General features: G+C 44.0%; 1 protein-coding gene across 3 annotated transcripts in view; it reads right to left on the bottom strand.

Annotated features, from left to right (window-relative positions):
• LOC111866981 (cadherin-23) overlaps positions 1-22386 on the bottom strand; it is a 146657-nt gene extending 124271 nt beyond the window's left edge. For 2 of the 3 annotated variants that reach the window (XM_023856384.2, XM_023856386.2), the window contains exon 1: positions 22299-22386. The gene's annotated coding sequence lies outside the window, so the exon portion shown is untranslated. The remainder of the gene's footprint in view (positions 1-22298) is intronic. The other variant, XM_033752494.1, reaches the window with a different exon arrangement.
• Between the last annotated feature and the right edge of the window lie 744 nt (positions 22387-23130).

The raw sequence follows: 23130 nt of genomic DNA, 5'->3' as shown, positions 1-23130 counted from the left end.
AGGATATATATATATATATATATAGATCCTAACGTTATCGTCGGATTCCATTTTAAACACGCGATGGGAACCAGAATCACCCATACCGGAGGTATTTTTCAACACAAGAGATTTTTCTTCCTTACAGTTACGTACTCACGATATGACGTACCCTCAAAAATATTTTGGATAATAAATACCTACAAAAATCATAAATTACCGGGGACCAATAAAGATACCCAAATCCGAGGGGCAGAATTTTCTTGATAAATTATTTACAGATCAGCTAAGCTAAAATACCACTCCTTTCATGGAACATGGAGATTCGTAACCGTGTTCACAAGTGTCCGCCATCGGTTCCTATCCTGAGCCAATTTAATCCAGCCCAAAATATCATGCCATTTCTTTAAGATTCATTCTAACATTAGCTCCACCTGTGCTCCTCCATCTTCCAAGCGTCTTATTCCCTTCAGATTTCCGGACCAAAAGACCAATAAGAACTTAAATCGTTCAATAGCTTGCAGTTTGCAGCAGTGTCTCCCAATAGGTGCGAAGATCGACTGGGTTGGATATGAAATCCGAAAAACCGTAGCTTCCATTAACGGTTAATACAACATAAAACGTACGTGAATGAAAATATAGCAGTCTTGGAACGGGCCAAGCTTTGTTTTACTAAAACAGAATTATTTTTTTCACATATTCACATAAAAGTTGAGAATCAAAGGTGTACGGCAGGGCTGGGAAGACGTTGATTGCAGTGTCCAGTGAAACGCAGGTGCTTGGAAGAATATATTTTTGTTATCGCAAGTGGGGCGGGGCTAAGTCCCTTGTACTACGGCCACTTCTAGCCTACTGTAACAGCCCCAAATGATAGGTGAGGGAGATTGTGGAGCAATTGGTGGTATGAAGATTGGCAGGGGAAACCGAAGTACTGGGAGAAAATCTGCCCCAGCGCCACTTTGTCCACCATAAATCCCACTTGACCAGACCAGGGATCGAACCCGGGCCGCCGCGGTGGGAAGCCAGCGACTAACCTCTTGAGCTATGGCGCGGCCTTTGGAAGAATATTAATATTATTTATGTTACCTATAGTTTATACTGGTTTCTGTAAATAGTTTCTGGAACTTGATGAGCCACGAAGAATATCTAAATTTGAGAAAAGCTCCCTTCTATTTAACCTTCTTATTCGGTTCCCTTACGTATTTTAATGTTCCTACTCAGTAATGTAATTGTAACAAGACGGCCGAAAGCTGAAATGCAGAAAAATAGGTGGCTATTGTTAGGCTATGACGCTGCAAACAACGATTCTGTAGCAACGAATAAACATACAACAGAAGCACTGGGGGAATCGAGGCTTTCTGTGCGGTCCGCGCCGAGTCAATATAAGGAGGACCAACGGGAATCGAGAAAGTTATTTTGAAAATCATCCAAAGGCACACTGAAGAAAGAGGCTTGCTTAATGCAAACCAGTTTGATTCTCGTGCCCGTCACACCACGACACTTCAGTGTATGAGGCTTAGAGACCAGGTCATATTAAATTTCAGCAACATGTCTACAGCTGCAGGTTTCTTGGATATTGAAAAATCCTTAGATAAAACATGGCACCTTCGCTTGCTACATAAATTATCGAATTTAAATTTGTCAATCAGTCTAATCAAGCTTATCAGTTTTCTTTCTTAGAGAAAATTCAGAGTTTCGGTCGAAGGTGAGATGTCTACGCCAAGGGATATACAAGCAGGTGTGGCACAAGATTCCGTCTTGTCCCCAAAACTGTACAATATATACATATATAAAAGATACGTCAAAACACCTGGTATCTATCTAGATCACTTTGATACCTCTTTATACGTGACAACCTTCCGTATGTATACGATTATGCAATAAAACTGTACAAGCAACAAGCAGAAGTCACACAGAATCATCAGAATGAATTATGTTCGCAAGCATAGGACAGGGCGAAGCCAGATATAGAAAATATCAGAGGCTTACACTTGGCGGTGGTCAGACTTACGACCGTTCAAATGACTAAGCTGCCGTTGCAGCATAAGATAAGTAAGATAGGCATGATCTGCTTTGCAAAGCCTGGAATGACAGTGGACTTGCACATAGTATAAAAGCAAGAATTTTCAATAACATGCTATATGCGCGATACGTACATTTGAAAAAGGCCAAGCATATTCATAAACGACAAACCCTTTCTCTTGTCGGAGAAGAGGTTACATAAGAAATACGGCCGCAAGGCTTCAGCTGTAAAAGAAAAATCTCTGGTAGTGGGCCCTCAAGGGGCTTGCCGCCAAGATGGATTGACGGCAAACCGCCAGTCCTGAAATAACTTTGATTTAGAGTTTGATATCAGGTGTGTGTGTGTGCGTGCGTGCGCTCGTATAGATTGGTGGCTCCCAGATTCGTCAGACAGTAAAATATGGCCATGTGTTCTGTAGGTCTCGGAAACAGGAAAGCAACCAGCAATTTAGCAGTCAGTCATTCAGTGTTTGTGTGTGGAGTAGAGGGCTAGCTAGTGAGAGCTCGCTCAGAATGGGAGTGAAGAGAGGCCCCACTACTAAACACGTACATGTTTTACTTATTTATGTAGCTGAGCCCTTCTTGAGGAGAAGCCAAATCTGCAGCTACTCAAGAATTTCCCAGCATTTTATGGAAACCGAAGGTTCATTACCATGTTCAACAAGAGCCCTCCACTGGTCCCCTTCCTGAGCCAGATTAATCCAATCCATACCATTCCATCCTATCTCTCTAAAATCCATTTTAATATTGTACACCCACCTACGCCTTGGTCTTCCCAGTGGTCTCTTTCCGTCTGGCTTTCCCACAAATATCCTATATGCATTCCTTTTCTCCGCCATTCCTGCTACATGCCCCGCCCACCTCATCCTCCTTGACTTGATCCGTCCAGATCCGAGGCTTCTTGAGAATTTTCGTAATAAGTTTATTCTTTACAGTGATGAGTTATCCCCATGCCCAACCCCCAAGCTGGAGGACCACCCCTTGTCGGCTGTAAGCGACTGCTTATTCAATATATTCGCAGCTTTTCTCCACATCTGGAGGGCGTCTCCTCCATCCGCAACCTGAGGACGCGCCATGCCGTGGTGACAAGGGACCCACCTAACACGTAATGTCTAGCAGAGAAAAAGAATCTTGGTTGGACCCCGAAGAGACTCAAGCGGAGAATTAGTGTGCCGGCGAGGGCCAGCAGCAATTTAGCAGTTATGCAGTCAGCCAGTCGAGGTAGTCAGTGGGGTCACGCCCAGTAGAAGGGGAGTGACCAGTGGTAGTCGGACCTCGCATTGAAGAGGCCATGTTTCTGAACACGATTAGGACTCTACTCGAAACCAAAAATGATTATGCTAGCGAGGGTCGTCAGCAACAACTTAACCGATCGACCAATCGAAACCAGGGATATTCACCCCCAGCAGAAGGAAAGTGACCAGTAGTAGTCAGATCCTCCCTCTCGCTGAAGAGGCTCCATTTTAAAATATGTAAAATTCTTGAAAATATGGCCATGGGTCCCGGCCGGATTCGAAACCAAGAGTTACTGTGCTGGCGAGGACCAGCAGCAATTTAACAGACCGACCAAAACCAGGGATCCAGCATACAAAAAGGCAATAAACTGGGCCACTTACAATATCAGGAGAACGTTCCAGAAAATAGAACTTGAAAGATGGGCAACAAAGTTGCCAAACTGCGAAAGTCACACCTCAAACAACATGGTCTATTGCGAAATCCCTCACAAAGAGGAGTGGACGAAAAGCACCACCTGCAATTCATGGTCCATTAGACCCCATATTTTATCTAATCGATAAAGCCTGTACAATAGCAGACTGCTTAGCAAACCAGTTCAGAACGCATGACTTGTGTGATTATGATCACAGACAACAGGTGGAGGCTCAAGTCGAAGCCCTGCTGGCACGGCCAAAGAAACGGAAGTACACAGCGTGTCCAGGTTCTGTTAGGACTGTGTTCATTAAACATACAAGACGTGAATTATTTTCAAAATTTCACTCTTCTTATTCAAAATAATCTCCTTCTGAATCAGTACATAGCTGGAATCGATTTTTTTCGAAAACAGTCATTGTACTCCTTTTATGGAATCGCATTTAAAATTGCGGTATTTCCCTTTGGGTCCCCTGGATGGTGTCGTGACGGTCTCCTTTCATCGCCAACTTAACTTCTGGGAACAACCAGAAATCTGCTGGAGCCAAATCTGGCGAATACGGAGGGTGACCAAGGACTGTGATCCTTTACCTGACCAAAAAATCGCGCACGATCTTCGATTTGTGTGGCGGGGCATTGTCGTGGAGGAGCGACCAGGAACTTTGCTCTCGATAATCAGGTCGAATTCGAAGAATTCTCACCACAAACGATTGCGGACTCCGAGATAATAACCAGAATTCACTGTTTGACCTTCTGGCAGAAATTCCTTGTTGATGATTCTTTTGGAATCGAAGAAAACGGTTAGTAGTGTCTTTACTCGACTCTTTTGCATGCACACTTTCTTTAGTTTCGGCTTCTTTGGGCTCAACCACGCTGCGCTCTGCCGCTTTTGTGAGAGGCTCATATTGAAAACACCATGTCTCGTCACCACTTTGGGCCGACCGTAACATGTCTTTGCAGTGTTCCACTCTGGCATGTTTTTCATCGCCTGACAGCGCGTGCGGTACAAACCGCGCACAGACCTTCCGTTTGCCCAAATCCTCGGTCAAAATTTGATGCGCAGAACTTTCTGGTATTCCCAAAAGCTCCTCGATGAGTCTTGCAGAAACACATCTATCTGATGCATGGATTCCGGTCACTTTTTTCACATTTTCTTCCGTGCGACTTGTTCTCGGCTTTAATGCACGTGGAGCGTCTTCAATGTCCTCCCTGCCGTCACGAAATACAGCATACCATCGGAAAACGTCTGAGCGACTCAAACAATCACTACCGTACACACTTTTCATCATTTCATAGCTTCTCCGGCTGTTTTGTCTAATTTCAAACAAAATTTGATTTTGGCTCACTGTTCAACCATTTTCCGACGAGCGTCAAAATAGTACTGTTACGTTCAAGGTCAAAACACATGATGCAGCGATGCTTGCGCTTTTAAATTAAAGACAGCCACAGCTGAAACTTCAAGATTTTAACGCCACAACTCGCCAACAGATGGCATTGCAGGACAAAATAAAAAAAAAAGAGTCCTAACGGATCCTGGACACAGTAAAAAGTAAAATTATCCCTGTAACAGGCCGTGAAGGTCTGTTGTGAGACGTTGAGGGTCCCACATTATCCAGACAATCGGCTCAAAGATGGCGGTAAGGTTGTCAGCCTTACGCGCCGGCCGCGCTTTACTCCCCAGGAAAATTATTAAATTAATTCCTGGTACTCATTTCTGTTAGAGGCTGAGTGAACCCCAGGGCCTAGTGCGGCTGGAAGGATTAGATCAACTGAAAAATTCCGTTGACCTCATTAACCCGCGACCTTCCGGCTTGTAGCGTAGCAACTCAACCACTACCTACCGTCCCCGGATCCTGGACACATCGTGTATACTTGGCACACATAATTCGTACAAATAGACAAAGAGATTAGAGTTAAAATATTAATGAGATTTAAGTTTGAGCACTGTTTTGTTATTGATTTCATTTTTTCGGGGAGCTTTAACGTTAGTTTTGATAACAGGCCATGAAATAATGACAGTAAGATAATTTTTTCAAAAGGGTCTGGATTGGTGTATAAATTTCATTTTGATATATTTTCTCAAGCCTTCTTTATGTGTATTGTATTATCTGCACTGCACATTACCTTCGTCACTTGCAGACTTGTATCTAGAACAAGTGACCGTGTAATTGAGGGTTTGTACTACAAAATGGAGTTCAGCTTGCTTCAGGATAGAAAACTAACGCAACCCGACTTATATGTGAACAGTAGCAGGCAAAGTAGATCAACGTTCTCATTACATTATCTAGAGCACGTGTTACCAACATTTTTTAGTGACACACAATTAGAAAATGCGGCATCTACCAACAAAACAAAAATGCACATTAAATTAACTGGATTACGAATAGTTTCGAATTTTGTGTAATTAGATCAATGCATTTTCAGGTGCATTGTTTTGGTAGGTAGTGTGCTTTAGGTTAAAGTGAGTCGATCACATAGTAATTAAACAGAAGTCAGGTAGCTAGCCAGCCAGCCATGTATTTACTTATTCAGACATTTAAAATATGTGAGTCCGTCATTTATTCATAAAGTTAATTAAATATCCAGTAAAAATTTAAGGATACAACGGTCGGGCCCTCTAACACTTTTATATAATGAAACTCAGTTTCTATATGTCAATTCCGATCAGTTCTGCAGTTTTAATGATAATAACATATTCTCTTCATCACGCGGTAGTGTAGTCGGTTGAGGCACTATGCTACAAGCCGGGAGGTCACGGGATCATATCCCGATGAAGTCACTGGATTTTTTCAATTGACCTAATCCTTCTAGCCCCAATATGGCCCTGGGATCGACTCAGCCTCTAACAGAAATGAGTACCAGGAATATTCTTGGAATGTTCTTGGGGGTAAAGGGCGGCCGGCGCGTAAGGCTGATAACCCTACCGCCATCTATGAGTCAAATGTCTAGAAAATGTGGGAACCTCAACATCTCACAACCCTATGGGCCTCGACGGCCTGTTACAGGGATAGCTTCACTTTTTACTTTTTAGTATGCTGTTTATGTATGACAAAGCATGCAGTCCTTTGGGACGCGAGGTTTGCGTGTTTCTGAAACTGACACAGAAGCCCTGTTACCACAAGCGGGAATTGTGATTCTAACGACGTAAGCACTCCGTGGGAACGGTGGCGGCATTACGGCAAGTTCTATACGTCATTGTTAATTATTAGGCCAAGGTTCTGTTACATGTGTACGAAGCGTGCGGCGATGACGGGTCGCTTTCACTGTGGAATTAGTCGGGTCATCTCAACCAAAGCATGTAAACAGTCTGCATCTCGCAGATGCACATCTGATGTTGACAAAGTTAAGCAACAGTGATGTATTAAAAAGCACGGTTGCACATTCATTCGTATTTCGTCAAATGTTTAAACTGTATAGATCTGTTAGAAATCCGACACAATTAAATTTCAACGTCATATGCAACAGACCGTAACCGCCACAACTGACACTTCCTTGACAGCTCTAGTTCACGTGTCTGCGTGATAAGAACGCATAGCAGTGCTTCTGCTTGTTGATTACAAGTACTTCCTGCAACCAACTGTGTCCCTCGTCCTCAGGGAACGGCCTTTAGATGTGGTGAGTAGTCACAACTATACTGCACAAACATGCAGTCAGCCGACAAGGGGTAATCCTCCGCGCTAGGATTTGGAAGGTGGACCAACAGCTTCTCACCTTAAAAGCGGGTGTAATTATCACACGTAACACAATTTTTCGAACTTTCGGGGTCTTGCGAACACAATAGAAGAACCAACTACGATGGGTGGTAGGACTACTTACAGGACACTGTCACCTCAAAGGACACCTCTTCAAATTGGGACCAAGTAACAGTCCAACTTGTGAGAGGTGCCAAGAAGAAAACGAAACAGCCACACATATCCTGTGCGAATGTGAAGCCTTGGCTTATTTAAGTTTGCGTCACTTGGGTCAATATTTTATGGAACCAAGTGACTATTTCGACGTCCCCACGTACAAAAATCCTGCGCTTCATTAATAATCAGAAGGAGAGGCACAATGGATCACCGTGGTCGCGGTGCAAGGACCAAGAAGGCCAACTCCTTATACATTCATTCATTCAACACAACAGAAAATAGGTTAATAAGAACGATACAGCTCCATTCCGTAATGTTTTCCTTCAAATCCCACAGGCGTAATTAGCAAAGTAGTGCAACATTGCTTACATCTGAAAGTTGGACTGATATGTGTGTGTGTGTGTGTGTACATACCTTTTGTATATGAAATGTCGCCAGTCTATGAAATGGCCGACGCACCGTGACGAATAAGAAGAACATGTCACTGATGCACTGCCTGTAAGAACAGCGCTGCGTGCCCACAGCAGTCATTGTTACAGTTTAATGTAATACAGTAACGTAAATAAATAATGAAAAGTGTTTTCCCACAGCAGCTATGGTGAAATCACCTCCAATATCCTTCCTGGCAGTTTCTTTCCAGTACTCTAAAACAAATTAAGTAAACCGAAATATATGAAGTGTTAATTTGGACTTCAGAGAAACGAAGTAAGAACTCCAGCGTAGTCTGGATCACAACGAGGAACTCTGCAATATATATAATTCTCAAAGAACTGTTACTGGAGGTTACGATGGGCTAGACATGCAGATCTGATGAAAGAAACACGACCATACAGATATTTGAGGAGAAATAATTCGGAAAGCTGCCATTCTGGAAGTCTGACATCTAGAGGAAATATTAAAATGGGCCTTAGGGAAACAGTTACGAGAATGTGAACAGGACCGCACAGATTCATGACGTAACAGTATAGTACAGTATTTGAATAGTATGACTCATAGTTGTTACTGTGTGTGAATGTCCTGGACCTGTTGCCGGGACACGACTGAGTTCCGCTAGAGCTCTGCCGCTCTTACGTCTTTTAATGCACTTACACCGATTATTCTTAAATCACTTCTTACATTCTCATTACGATCCGGTTAAGTAGCTGGACATTTTCTATTCTTCTGTAAAAGCAATACTCTCCTTAGCTGACAATCTTAAATTCAGCATTCATAATCATAAATTAGAGAGACTAACATAATTGCTTTATAAAATTTCTATACGGATAATGCAACAGAAAGAATCTTCTAATTGTTTGACATAAAAATTTGAAATCCCGGTACTGTGGAGAGTGCGACGTACAGCACGTATGGAAAAATAAGTTATCAAATTATACAGGGAGGTTCTTATCTTTGTTGACCGATTCACGGCGCTGCGCTTCAGGCGACCGGTGCACCAACGGCCGCGAGGTGCATACGAATTTTGCCGATGAATCAGTATGCTTGATGGCGAACATTTAGAATTATGGGAAGTAAATCACTTTGTGGACCGATTGACGGCATTATGTTCCACGGCGAGTAGTGCGGCTCATGCGCTGTCCGCAGCGGATGGCAGTTATGAGCTCCAACAGCCGTTTGTTTTCAGTTACAATCTGTGAACAGTGTGGAACGTCACGGTGCCGTATACTTTAAAGCAAAGCGTTTGATCCGATGAAGCAACATTTAAGTTGAGTGGTACAGCAAATCGCCATAACTGTGTGTACTGGGATCCAGAAAATCCACACATTCATGTGAACAAGGCGATCAGTATACCAGAACGCAATGTCTGGTGTGGAATCTCTTACAGGGCTGTATTTGGACCGGTGGGCCTGATTAACACCCCTAAACTTTTCTTTGCGGGCTCCCTGAAGGATGTGGTATATTGTAGAAAACCACCGCCACTGAAGACAATACGGGAAGAAATTGAAATGTCGTGTGTCCACGGTTACAAGTGCACCAGGCCTCCGAACTCAGAAGTGTCTGTAAGTTAATGGTGAACGCTTTGAACATCTGCTCTGTCGCAGCCATCCCGTCCCCTGCGTATCAAATTTGGGTTTCCAACAAATCATTTAAGCAGATCTATTATACGCTGAAGTGTGTGTATATTGTAACATGTTTATCCGTTGCTAGGGAACAGCTACGTAAACATGTTCCCGCGAAGAAAAATTCTTGGCCAACAACAGGCAAAGGGCTTTCATTGCCAGACAACGAGCAACTGTCACCTTCCCAAGATTCCAAAAACTGAACGATAGTGGGGGAGACAGAAGAGACTGCCGTTGCTAGGGAACGGCCAATAAACGCGTTTCTGCGACAACGAACACGTGACGCCACAACAGAGAAACTGTTGAGAAAAGTATCTTCTATGGTGTCCGCCACGAGGATATTATATAAGGACTATTACCGCAAGAGTTCAGTTACGGGCGCGAGTCCCAAGGGACTCGGACCCGAGAAAGACTGCGCTGGCAAGGACCAGTAGCATGTAAATAAGTCAGACCCGTCCTCTCGTTAGAGAGGACGCCCCACAAAAAAAACAAAACCGTAACGTTCAACAGTAATAAATATCTGGTCATGATCCCCAGACGGGGCTCGACACCAAAACTTACTGACTGATTGAACGTCAGTCGCAATGTCACTTGGACTTGGACTTGGAAGAGTTCAGTTGGAAAAAAAAAATCTCTGGTCGTGGGCCTCAAGGGGCCTGACGCCAAGACGAACTGATTGGCGGTAAACCGCCAGTCGTAAAGTAACTCCTTCTCTCTCTCTCTCTCTCTCTCTCTCTCTCTCTCTCTCTCTCTCTCTCTCTCTCAGACCCGTTACTTCAAGTGACTAGACTGCCGTTGTAGCGGAAGCTAGTAGAAATAGGGCATAATCTGCAGTACTGAGCCCGGACTGACAGAGGCCCTGTATATATATTTTATATACATTTATAAACATGTTTAACATGTAAAATGTAAGTATCCTTTACATTATGACAAATGACATACTACTACAGGCTATGACTCTGACAAAAGACAGACCCGTCCTCTCGTCAGAGAGGGAGCNCTCGTCAGAGAGGGAGTCCCACAGAAACAAGACCGAAACTGTCAAACAGTAATAAATATCTGGTCATGAGCACCAGACTGGGTTCGACACCAAGACTGACTGACTGATTGCAAGTAGCATGTGACCTTGACTTTCACAGAACCGTTAATTGGGTCACGAAATCAATCAGACGAATGCCCCATAAGAAGGCATTTGAGCGGTCAGAAACAAAAATAGGTAACACTGAAGTCACACTTCAGGCTATTTGGCCCATTGCGAAATCCCTCTTAAAGAGAGGGCACCAGCTGCTATTCATGGCCCTTCTGGCCTTAAATTTCATCCGTCTGAGAAAGCCAACGCAACTGCTGGCTGTTTAGAAATTCACTTCACACCACATGATCTGTGGGATGAAAACCACGAACGGCGGGTGGAATCTAGAGTTCAAGCTCTACTCGAAGACGTAGACAACACCCCTTTAGAGGATAGGAACACGTGACTTACAGAAAGTAATAAAGCCTTTGAAATTGAGAAAGGCCTGCGGAATTGATGGAATTCCAAATGAATGCCTCAGGCACTTTCCAAGAAGGACAATGGTACATACGATAGTGCAATATATGAGGCTAACGGACCACGTGATCCTTAATTTCAACAACAAAATGTCTACGGCCGCGGTGTTCTTGGACATCGAAAAGGGCTTTGTAACATGGCACTCTGGCTTGCTGTATAAGTTATCTAAACTGGAATTTTCGACCAGTTTGATCAAGCTCATTAGTCCCTTTCTTTCATAACTCAAATTCAGCGTTTCGATAGAAGCAGAAATGTCTACGCCAAGGGAAATGCGAGCAGGGGTGTCTCAAGTTTCTGTCCTGTCTCCTACTTTGTACAACATGTATATAAATGATGCCCCCCAAACACCTGGTGTTTACCTAGTCCTCTTTGGCGACGACACTTGTCTGCACGCGATAAATCGCAAGGATTTTGTAGTCATAAGAATCTAGCGTGGTCTCAGCTCAATGGAGACCTGGTGTGAGCGCTAGAATATTAAAACTATTGAAGACAGTCGCTGGCTTCCTTCCGCGGCGGCTCGGGTTCGATCCCGGGTCTGGTCAAGTGGGATTTGTGGTGGACAAAGTGGCACTGGGGCAGGTTTTCTCCGAGTACTTCGGTTTCCCTTGCCAATCTTCATTCCACCAATTGCTCCACAATCACCCTCACCTATCATTTGGGGCTGGTACAATAGGCCAGAAGTGGCCATAGTACAAGGGACTTAGTCCCACCCCACTAGCAATAAAGAAAACGTGGAGATTACATGATGATTGAAGCCAAGGCCTTCGCAACATTTATTAGAATATATTCACTATTCAAAAGTGAGTGATTAAGCACTAAAAATAAACTGACCCACCACAAAGCACTCATGATGAGTAAAATGACTTATGCTTGCCCCGCCTGGGAGTTTGCGGCAGAGAACCATCTACTAAAATTGCAGCGCCTGCAAAACAAAGTTCTCAGCACCACTGGAAATTTCCCACGGAGCACACCGGTTCGCGATTTGCACGTGGCTTTTAGACTCCCGTACTATATGATTATATAAAAAAATTATGCAGGCAACAAGCAGAAGTCAAACAAAATCATGAAAATGCAGATATTCGCAACAATGGACAAGGTGTACGCCGGTCACGGTAGCCGAGCCGTCTAAGGCATGCACTGTCTTCGCTCGCTCGGAAGCCGGGATCGTGGGTTCGAATCCCACTCAGGGCATGGATATCTGTGTGCGTTTTTCTGTGTTTGTCTACAGGTAGAGGCCTTGCGACGAGCTGATCACTCGCCCAAGGAGTCCTACAAGGTGTACCCCGACCCAGGAAATATATGAGGCTTAAAACAGGCGGCGTTGAAGCATACGACCGTTCAAGTGACTAACCCGCTATTGTAGCAGGAGCTACTAATCTGCTGTACTGAGCCTATACACATTTAATAACACGTAAAATATAAATTGTACATGCTGACAACAGACTTATTACTGCTGTGACTGTGACTCTGGTAAACGAGTGGTCCGTCTCTCTTGTCAGAGAGAGAGCGCCCGGCATTAACACACCCACAACTGTCTGACAGTAGCAAAGATTTTGTCTTAAGCCCCAGATGGGAGCTTCATTCCAAAATAAATTGGCCGACTGACCGTCGGTCGTAACATAACTTTGACTTTGACTTTGATGATCTCAAACCACATGAGAAGTTGCATGTAGTTGTAAAAGTAAAGTTGTCTCTGTGCTTAACTAATTAAGCACTACGCCATCAAGGCTTATAGGTGAGTGGATTTATAGATCCACATTTTCTTGACCTCAGCACCAGTTGGATGTGAGTGGTCAGCTTCACGCCCCGGCAGCTTTACACCCGGGGATTGAGCCACCGGTACCCATTGGATAGGAGGTCGGGTGGACCCCAGAGCCGGTCTGGACGACGTGGAGAAGGGAACATTCTTGACCCTACTGGGACTCGAACTTCGACTCCTCGGTCGTCCACCCCGTAGCCAGTCGCTATACTGACTACGGTATCCCGGCTCCTTGTATATTCGTACAGTTGTATACAGTGCAAAATGAATAATTTCAGTAACGTGCTATAAGGCCAAGCATATTCGTAAAAGAGACAAATCCATCTTCTCGTCTGAGAGGATTTTACGTAAGGGCTATTACCGGAAGCTTTCAGTTTAAAAACATTTGGCTGTGAGTCTCAAGGGGTTTGGCGCCAAGACGAACTGATTGGCGGTAAAGCGCCAGTCGTAAGGTAACTCTGATCCTGACAGGACTGACTGACAATGTGAGTTGAGACCATGGGTTAGGTGCGAGACAGTCACTAGCCGGCAACGACGTGAGGACACTGTTGTGATCCGCTACCAGGTAACGACCAATTAAGATGCAGAAGGCTCAGTGTGTGCCGTAGTGAGAAGTCTAGTGTGTGAATTACCGACAGCATTATTAATTATTTGTAGTAACAACTTTAAGTGCCAAATAAATCTAATTACCAATCTAAACCTCGTGTCTAGTCATTAAATTCGTGACAACATAAAATGTTCCGTTGGAAATCCTGAAACGAAATGATCACTTTATACAGACCGTGGCCTGGATGACAGGATAATATTAAACTGAATCTGAAGGAACTACACGTAGTACGTTGTGCTATGGAGCGGATTCAGATAACTCAGGACAGAGTCCAGTCGCGAGATTTTCAGGACATGAATTTTCGAATTCCATAAAAGTAAACCGAAAATTTTCTTGTTCAGCTGAATGACTACCGTATTTCAAGACGGACATGCTCCATGTAATGCGAGTGAGTTTCCTGGTCAGCTAACTGACTACATTTTCAACATGGGCCTTGTTCCACGGAGTGAGTGGATGAAAAAATTTCTGACATACCTATGGGGTTCGTCTTCCCAGTCAGAGGAAGTTCCTAAGAATGAAACTGAGTGATTATACAAATATATGCAAGACGATGACACATAAATCGGGGTGTTTACAAATCTTTAAATACTGATGTGGGTGTTCATGGCAGACAAGAGTTTTAAATGCGAAAAATTGATTCTCGCAAAGAAGTTAAAAAGTGAAATAAGTTTTGCACGCCTACATAAATGCCGCACAAAAGGTAATTCGCTGTCAGCTTGATAATTATTGGCTGCTCTAAAAACTAATATTTCATTGTTTTCGGTCCTCATATATAATTTACAAACGCCCAAGAGGACACAGCATAAATTATACAAACAGTACGTTGTTTTGTCGAGGCAAACGTTACCAGAACGTAAATGAATTCTTAAGGGAAAGGTCAATAAGATGCATCGTAAGGGATGTAAATGCTGAACTACAGGAAGTACGTAAACAACGTCGCTGTGGCTGACATTTCATGATAAACTACTTTTATAACTTCAAGATAACACATCGGATTCCTGGAAAAAAGAAACAGATGGAGGACCTATATAAATTAGCCCAAGCCTTGAAGCAGCGGCGGTCTGAAGGGCACTCGTTCATGAATATTTGCGTAATACCAGACTTCAGACGTGGCTCATTGTGTAACATGAAACATTCCTATTTGCGAACGCACCCGAGTGACGAGTGATGTCAAAAGAGGCATTTCTAAACAAGATAACTATAAAACTGCATACACAAGGTCGAAGTGTAAAAATACAAACACTTTCTGCCAGGTAATGAAAAAAAGTGTGCTCTGAAGAACATCATAATACGTTGCAGTCACTTATCCCTATGCATGTTTTTGTTTTGTTTCCCTTTGTCTTAATTTTGTTTTGTGACGATATTATCTATTTAGACTATTTCAGACGACATTCGATGTCAGTATGATTCCATTTGAATTGGCATGGGTACAGTAAGAGGCTAAGGATTGGCACCTTAAAATACAGTGGTCTAGTGGTCGGAGTTCCTGGCTACAGATCCAGAGATCCGGGTTCGATTCTCGGCGCTATCAGATTTTCTGGGAGATAGTGGACCTGGAAGGGGGTCCACTCAGCCTCGTGAGGAAAATTGAGGAGCTATTTTCAAGGAAATAGCGGCTCCAGTCTAGAAAACCGAGATTAACGGGCGTGAGGATTCGCTGCGCTGACTACGCGACACCCTCTATCAGCTAAAGTTGGCACTAATCAACGTAAGAATGTATGAAGGGTAGGCCTTCTCGGCCCTTGCACCGCGACCTACAGTGGTCTATTGTGCTTAAAGTTGGCACTAACTTCGTTGACAAGCGGCGGTCGCTCGGTCGGTATAGTTCGCTTGCGGATTATGTAAAGTGAAGGAAGGAATCTGAAGATAGGAGATAGAATAATGAATGCACAGCATTCTAAGTCAGAATTTTATTTGTCGGAACATAACAACATCCAGCTGCACGAACGCGGTGTCTCTTGCGAACGTCATGAATTTTCCGTGCATACATTTCTGCCCCAAGCTTCCACTCAAGCTGGAGTAAAAAAGAAATAAAGAAAACGTAACAATATTTACGTCAATTCCATATCTGTATTGCTCACGTCACCTTCACTCGTTAATAAATAATGTATGTAGCTATGCCTTTTAGTCACGTCCAAAACAGCAGAATGTGAATGTGCGAAATTCACCGGAATTCATGTTTACACTATCTTCCTTCTGTTTGCTAATTCTCTAAAAGCGGTACAAAACTTCGTGTATTTACGGTTCTGTGCGAAAATATACGCCTACTTTCAAGTCAGCTTGTTCCATACTGCTTCAGCCCCATGCTATGTATACCTCCCTGCTCTTTAAGAACATTTCGGTGCTTCATCATTATCAACATCTTCACCACTCACAAGGCTTCAGTCAACAACACCGTACAATAGCGGTCAACCACCAATCCCCTTCTTAATCAGTTAACGCAATTAATTAAATGGTGGTATCATCATAGGTCCTTCTGATCAATAAGAAATCTAAATTCTGTCAGCTCTTGAACATCGGAAACTGGACCAAAATCGAACACAGTGAGACTGATGAGCTTTCGAGAGACTGTACGTATGTATGTATGTATGTATGTATGTATGTATAACTTCGCTACTGAATATTTCGAATGCGGACGACTAGAACATGGGGGGCAGTGCATTCCTCCGAAATATTGGTAAAGTTCTACCAGACTACATGGTGACACTTCCCAGGAGGCAGTGAGAACCTCGAATCGAACACCGTATTAACAGGATGTGATCCATTACAATGTTGGAGGTCTCCCTTTCATGAGATACCTAGGGAAGTGTCCCACCACTCGAACTGCATTCTTTCCCTATCCTTGTACGGCGCCATCAAGTACCACCCCACAACAGCTTGAAAATCAACAACTACACAGATCTTGATAACACTTTGTACTGCGAACGTACGCCTACAATAATTATAGAATCAATCTGATGTCAGTACCTTTTTCTTCCCCCCTTGGCACTACAGCCCCAGTGGGCCTAGGCCTACCTCCAAGAACTTCTCCGTTCACTTCGGTTTTTCTAGATCCAACACATTTGGTAGGACTCCTTGGGCGGGTGATCAGCTCGTCGCAAGGCCTCTACCTGTACACAAACGCAGAAAAAAACACACACACAAACTAAACATCCATGCCCTGAGTGGGATTCGAAACCACGATCCCGGTTTCCAAGCGAGCGAGGGCAGTACATGCCTTAGACCGCTCGGCTAGATGTCAGTAGTTATAGGTCGAATAAGCCTATAAGCCGCAGTTTTACTTTAAGATAAATTCTACCTACAACAAGTTTTCTCAGAAACAGCTCAGCATACAAAGAATGGTTACATGACCCAAAACACAGATCTCACTCACGTCTACAGCTCTGAAACAATGACGTCATCATGCTGTGTGTGTATGTCTGTGTTCCATTTTAATATTTAAACTAGCTGACCGATTTCCACGAAGCTTAGAATAAACTTCATGCCCTTCCAACTCCATGCTTTCAATTTCTTGCAATTAGTAATAAAGCATGGCGGTCGTGGGAACTTGTGCAACGAGTACGATACAATTACCAATTGGTTTAAGGTCCTGAATAACGTACAGTAACAAATATTTTAGGAATATAAAACTTTTCTTAAGGCCTTTTTTTTTGTCGAATACAAAACAACAAATTGGTGATGTATAAAATCTATATTCAGCTTAATTCAGATGAATAGTACATATTATCTACAAATGCAGAATAACAACATGGCGACAGTGCGAACGTTTACTGTAGCTTTCGCTTTGACTGCCATAAAGCTCGTTATGACCATTGGAGTTAGGTGTTGTGTGAGCTTTGGTAAAGAGATAAACTATAACGCCTCCTACGCACTGTATAGTATTGTGACATGAAGCCTGAAAGCCAAAATAGACGTTCATAGCTAGGCAACGATTATGTAAACAGGTTCCCGCGGCAAGGAGCAAGGTAGCAACAATCGACGTATTGTTGAGCCATAACGATGAAAACGTGTTTTCTGTTGGATCCGCCCCGAAGCTATATAACAAGGATCACAGGAGAGCTGAAATCCCCGTGTGGAGGCGGGTTCGAATACCTTCACCGTGGCCCTGCAAGTCGTAGGAGTCGACGAAAAGGGAAGCCTCAAATTTGAGACAGTAATATATGGTCTCGAGTACCAAGGGACTCGGACCTCTCGTCAGAGAGGACGCCCACAAAAAAAAAAACCGTAATTCTCAGACAGTAATAAAGATCTGGTTAAAAGCCCCAGATGGGTGCTTTACGCCAAGATAGACCGGCCAACTGACCGTCGGTCGTAAAATCAGACTCAGACTAAGTTGAAATAATAATTGAGGGAGTATCTTCATACGGCATTCGAAGTTGATTGAGACGAGATGGAAACCAGTTCAATTGAGACTTGAAGATCAGCCTATGAAGAGAAGACTGCAGTTACAGAGATATTGGTAAAATTACTGCGTTGAAATCCGTTTCCAGGATACGACTAGTGAGAACTACGAACCCTAGTGGGTGTGTAACGGTGAACTGTAAAGCGTGCACATCAGCGAAAGCGACGTATTACTTGTGGTAATACATCCAATCATCGAATCCAAACCCCGTTAATAGTCATTAATACACGTGGCAGTACAAAATATTTAAAATATGATGGTACAAATAGTTTCAGTTATGTCCGACAAATTTAAGTACACAGAATCCGTGGTAAGTTCTTCATAAACACAAAATAATATAACAGTAACAGCAGCAGACAATAAAGATGAGACCAGAAATCTATAAACATTTGCAAAAATAAAATATAAAACTATCGCTGTGCTTAATAAGGACATATTGGCGAATATAAGCTCCACACATTTTCAACCTCGGCAATGTACAGTGAGTTTACTACGAGGTACACATCTACTTGAAGAGATTTTTCGTTACAGAATGGCTTGACTTAACCGAAGAATTCCTATGCCCGACTGATCACTCGGAAAGGAAGTTCAGCTACGGGCAGGCCGACCGGGGGTTCGATTCCCGGCAGGGGCTAACATTTTTTTCTCTAATCCACAACGTCCAAATCGGCTCTGGAGCCCACCCAATTGGTACTGGTGGCGACAGGGCGTGACGCTGACCTTCCATCTCCACCTAACGCCGAGGTCAACAATAGTGGAGCTATAACTCCATTCTCCTATATTCTTCCATGGAATAATATATTTTTTATTGCTGGTGGGGTGGGACTAAGTCTCTTGTACTGCGGCCACTTCTGGCCTATTGTACCAGCCCCAGATGATAAGTGAGGATTATTGTGGAGCAATTGGTGGAATGAAGATTGGCAGGGGAAACCGAAGTACTCGGAGAAAACCTGCCCCAACGCCACTTTGTCCACCACAAATCCCACTTGACCAGACCCGAGATCGAACCCGGGCCGCCGCGATGGGAAGTCAGCGACTAACCACTTGAGCTATGGCGCGGCTATGGCATAATATTTAGTTATTTAAGGAGGTTTTTAGTAACTGACGAGTTCAAAGCTCTGCGCTTCATGGCGGCCTGCGCGCCTCCTGCTGCAAGGTGCATACGAATTTTGCCAATGAATCAACCGAAAACATTTGGAATGAAGGGAAGTAATTAACTTGTAGACCGCTTTATGGTGTTATGTTTCACGGCAAGTAGTGCGCTCCATGTGTGAGAGTTTGTTTATGATTTGTCAGCAATAGGCAGCAGTTATCAGCTCCATTGGCCATATGTTCTCAGTTACAGTTTTTGAGCGTCGTGGTGCTGTATACTCCAGAAAAAAAGTGTATTTCTATATTGTAACGTGGATGGCCAGAGCGTTCCTAGGTAACGGGCCGGCAAACACACGCGATACACACTCGCAACAATGGAAAGAGGTTAGGCAACCACTTCTAAACAGTACTATCACGTGACTTGTTTACTGTGTTGTCCGTGTGGTGCATATATAACGAATTTTCTGTTTAAGTATCAAATCAAATCTACCCCGTGTGGAGGCGGCGTCGAATACCTCCACCGTGACCCCACGAGTCGTAGGAGGCGATGAAAAGGGAAGTCTCAAATCTGAGACAGTAAAATATGGTCTCGAGTCCCAAGGGACTCAGACCCGAGAAAGACTGCACTGGCAAGGGCCAGCAGCACATACAAAAGGCAGACCCGTCCTCTCGTCAGAGAGGGCGCCCCACAGAAACAAGACCGTAACTGTTAAAGGTAATAAATATTTGGTCATGAGCCCAGATGGGGCTCGACACCGAGAATTACTGATTGAGTGACCGTCAGTCGTAATGTGACTTTGACTTTAGTATCAAATTTAAGACAGTAAAATATGGTCGCGAGTACCAAGGGAATCGGACCTGAGAAAGACTGCGCTGGCAAGGACCAGCAGCATATACAAAAGACAGACCCGTTCTCTCATCAGAGAGGGCGCCCCATAGAAACAAGACCATAACTGTCAAACAGTAATAAATATTTGGTCATGAGCTCCAGATAAGGCTCGGAACCAAGACTTACTGAATGACCGTCAGTCGCAATGTGACTTGGACTTGGTGGTCCCACACCCCGTGTGAAGGCGGGATCGAATTCCTCCACCGTGATCCTGTAAGTCGTAGGAGGCGACGAAAAGGGAAGTCTCAAATCTGAGACAGTAAAATATGGTCGCGAGTCCCGAGGGACTCGGACTCGAGAAAAACCGCGCTGGCAAGGACAAGCAGCATATGCAAAAGACAGACCCGTCCTCTCGTTAGAGAGAGCGCCTGCAAAAATAAGACCGCAACTGTCAAACGGTAATAATTAATATCTGGTCATGATCCCCAGATGGGGCTCGACACCAAGACTGATTGATTGACTGACCCGTCAGTCGCAATATGACTTTGACTTTTGTGGTCCCGCCCGTGTGGAGGCGGGGTCGTAGGAGGCGACAAAAAGGAAGTCTCAAATCTGAGACAGTAATATATGGTCGCGAATACCAAGGGACTTGGATCTGAGAAAGACTGCGCTGACAAGGACCAGCAGCATACACAAAACAGACCCGTTTTCTCGTCAGAGAGGGCGTCCCACAAAAACAAGACCATAACTGTCCAACAGTAACAAATATCTGGTCACGAGCCCCTAGTGGGGCTCGACACACGAGACTTGCTGACTGACTGACCGTCAGTCACAATGTGACTTTGACTTTGGTAGAGTCAGAGAGTGTGTGGAGAGTTCGGGAGAGCTCAAGACAATGGAGAGGACTAACGTGTGTGTGTGTGTGTGTGTGTGTGTCACAGTGAAATATGAAGTGTGTGTAAATCAGCGATAGCGCTGTAATTTAAGTGGATTAAGAGAGATTATAACCAAGGTGCTAATAAATCAAACCATCCGAACTTGAACCCGAAATTTTTGTCGTGCGTATCACCCTACAAGTGACAATTTGGTGAAATACGGATCTGCTTGAAAGTGTCACCGAAAATTTCGTCATGAAAGAGTTCCAAGCCAACAAACAATCAATAGTTTCGTGAATACACTTAGAACAACGGGACTCTTTATAGGCAAGATTGAACATACACCTAGAGAAATCACTGAAACGTCTAGCTCAAGAGACTGGAATGTCGAAGTCTGCTGCAAGAACGGAAACACAACTGCTGAAGCCATCCAGTGAATGATGGTGTCTGGTGTGCTGTGAGTGCAAGAAGGATTACTGTGCCTGTGCATTTTAATGGAACAATTAATTGCGAAAAATATCTAAATGTAGAGACGACAGCATTTTCAACACTTCCTGTGATCTGTGAATTGTAACTACTTCATTCCAAACACTATCCCCAGTCAGGCATGCTGATTCATCGGCAAAATTCGCAAGCGCCTTGCAGCAAGTAGCGCACCGGTTGTCGTGAAACGCAGAGCCGTGAACTCGTCCAGTTACTAAAAAACCTCCCTGTATAATTAAGTACAGGAATATATTTACGTTTATCCATGTATACCTGCATAAATTGGCACACAGAATTTTCTTCCTATTGGAAGGTATACAAACGAATGCACGACGTATCAAAGACGATGGGGAAAAATGTTTTTTTTTTTTTTCATTATCTTCAGCCCCTTCCGTCCTATTTCACTGAAACCTCTTCTATTTGTTCTTCCTGTCATTTTTCTCCCCTTCCAGCGCCTCTCCTTCACGTTAAATCTTACCCTCAGCCCCTTTCTTCCGTTTCTCTTTTCCATTCTTGCCTTTACCTGTTTCCCCTTTTTGTCCTTATTCTTCTCCCATCCCTTACATTTGCACATCAGTGCGTTATTCCTTTCCCTGCATCCATCTTGCTTTCCAACGGTCGACAACACTAACACCTGACAGCAGAAATGATGCACGATATAAATCTCTTTTTACCGAACCTGAACGTGTTGGTATTTGTTGCGCTTTAAGACGCGCCTTTTTTTATATATGAAATTAGATCCGAATCAATAAAGCACAAACTTCTGTTCATTTAACGGCACCGTTAGTATCCAAAATTATCATCGACTGAAGACCCGACTGGAAAGGAGGGCTTGTGCAGATACGATTCCTGGAGGGTCTCAGGAAAACCACGAAAAATCTGAGTCAAAACAACCACTATCCCGCACGAGATTTAAACCTTGTACCTCCCAAATGAGGGCCTTGGGCATTACTAACACACCAACCACTCGCGTGGTCCGATATTTAAATTCGATTTCTCGTATCACTTTTCATAAAATCCATCAGGTGCTGTGGAAGATGAAACACGCTTACTAAAGGTCGAGTATAAACAGGAACTTAACCGAGCACTGAACTGATATATAGCAAAGTCATGTGCACTTGCGTATTCACTAATCCAAGAGATGACGGTTACCTGTGTGTTGAGACTCACTCGGACACTCGCTGGCCACCACTTCACCTGCCAAGCGGCGTCAGAACACTGTTAGCTACAGCCAGCACGGATCAACACAGCTATTATAGTGGCTGCTAGTACAGAGGAGCGGCCTATACACCTGCCTTCCCCATTTGCAAGAGGAGGGGATCGACCGTTTACAGCGCATGAGAATTCTGTCAAACAAGCGAACGACTGACACCTCAAAATTAAATCGTGTGAATATCTAAGTCCCTTCCCAATTACGCGGAACTTATTCTTAATGTCAGCCGCATGGAAATACGGACATGTTTCTTGAGAAGACACGTGGTCCGCATGCAAGTAAAGCTACGTGCTTAATTAATTACGCAAAGCGTCACGAGGATGCATGAAAAAAGCAGGCACAGATCTGTTATTCTTAATCTCGACACCAGATGGAGGCGAGTGGTCAGTTTCTCGCCTCGCCTCTTTATCCCCGGGGGACAGGCCCCATTGTTTAAGGGGGTTATGTTGGTTTCAGAGCAGGTCTGGTGGCTGTGGGAAAAGTAATAATTCTTGCTCTTCCTGGGAATCGAATCCCGAATCCTCGACCATCCAGTTCTTAGTTTTGCCCCTTTACCGAATGAGCTGTCTCGGTTCCTTAGTACTGATATAGACCTTCGTAAACGGGATTTTGGGGCGCAATCCCTGAAAAGGAGGAGCCTGGATAGCGCAGTTGATACAGATACTGGCTACGGGCTGGATGACCCAGGGGTTGGAGTTCCAGTCCTGGTAGGGTCAAGAATTTTCTCTTCTTCACGTCGTCCATACCGGCTCTGGGGTCCACGCAACCTCC

This window comes from Cryptotermes secundus, unplaced genomic scaffold (assembly GCF_002891405.2).
Source record: "Cryptotermes secundus unplaced genomic scaffold, Csec_1.0 scaffold1339, whole genome shotgun sequence".
Lineage (NCBI taxonomy): Eukaryota > Metazoa > Arthropoda > Insecta > Blattodea > Kalotermitidae > Cryptotermes > Cryptotermes secundus.
The sequence above is the reverse complement of the archived record's forward strand: the minus strand, read 5'-3'. Positions and strand labels throughout refer to the sequence as shown.